Here is a 1333-nt window from a genome sequence, read left to right as displayed (position 1 = left end):
TAATGTAATTATTGATGAATATTTACTTACAGCCATTTCATTACTTATTTTCCAGTTGTTTTTGTTATTCTTCTCTCTTTTTTTTCGTCTTTTTGTTTCTTCCCTTGTTCACACCAAATATTTTAATGTAGTAGTTCTATGCATTTCATTTCATTTCCATATTCCCAAGCCAATTCACGTTTTATCCCCTCAATTAATTCAAATTTTTTTTTCAAATGCCACCTCCTCAGAGCTGTCTTCCATGATGATTTTGTCAGAAATATCCTTCCTCAATCTTCTCATTCCTCTACTCTGCTTTATTGTTTATCAAGCACATATTTCTTTTTTTTTTTTGGACATGAAAAAAGTCCATGATTTATTTTTAAATGGAAAAAACAGATTGCAGGGCAGTTAAACACAGAACTGAGAAAAGTGAAATTAGTTATTACGTCTAGCTTGTAAACAGGGATCTTACCTCATCATCTCTGAAGATTTGTTAAATGCCTACCTCCAGCTGACTCTGAATATTGTTTTGTTTTTATATTATAAAACAAGTATTATTCCATTATAGTTATTCAGGAGAAATCACCTGAACAAGCTGAAATAGCTCAGTTGGGAGAGCGTTAGACTGAAGATCTAAAGGTCCCTGGTTCCATCCTGGGTTTCAGCAGTAGTTTTGGGTTTTTGCACTAAATAGAGTTTCCTGGCAGTCTTAACCAAAATATAAGCTTTAAGGGGAATATTTGGTTATTATGTTTTGAGTGGGTGACTTTTCAGGGAGGGGTGGTGTCAGGTGCCCTGGTGGGCCTTTTTACTAAACCCCCAATACCTTAGTACTTCCTGACTGTAATAATAATAGCTAACTTATCTTGAGTACTTGCTATATGTCAAGCTATACTTTAAGCTTTTTCTGTGTGTTAACTTATTTAAAATGACCACTAAAATTCTTGATAACTACTTGTTAAATAAATAACAGTTTGATGCCAGAGGCCTGGCATGTGGTTGGTACAAAATGACCTTTCAAGCACATATTTCTTAAATATACATTGTAGATATATATGTATATATGTCTATATATCTTCTCTCCCCCACACACTCTTAACTAGTATCCAAATGTGTAGAGAATTTGTATGCTTTATCTACCACTATATTAATGATTCACACAGAGTTTCATCTCTCCCTAGTTCTTTCCTTTCTCTTTTTCTTCTGCCTAACTCCTTCTCATTCTTAATAAGTCAGTTAATTTATTATTCACATCTTTTGGGAAATCTTCTCTAGGTATGTTTTCTATGGGTTCATGAAGCACCATTTCCAATCCTTATCATGGCACTCACTACATTGTACAGCAGTTTTC

The 1333-nt window shown here is 33.8% G+C and overlaps 1 non-coding gene across 1 annotated transcript; it reads left to right on the top strand.

The window, feature by feature from the left end:
- The first annotated feature begins 576 nt into the window (after positions 1–576).
- On the top strand, positions 577–649 carry TRNAF-GAA (transfer RNA phenylalanine (anticodon GAA)). Its single transcript has one exon. It is a non-coding gene; the product is annotated as a tRNA-Phe (tRNA).
- The last annotated feature ends 684 nt before the right edge of the window (positions 650–1333 follow it).

The sequence above is a fragment of the Orcinus orca genome, chromosome 8 (assembly GCF_937001465.1).
Source record: "Orcinus orca chromosome 8, mOrcOrc1.1, whole genome shotgun sequence".
NCBI classification, from domain to species: Eukaryota; Metazoa; Chordata; class Mammalia; order Artiodactyla; family Delphinidae; genus Orcinus; species Orcinus orca.
Note: the sequence above shows the minus strand (reverse complement) of the source record. Positions and strands in the feature narration are given on the sequence as shown.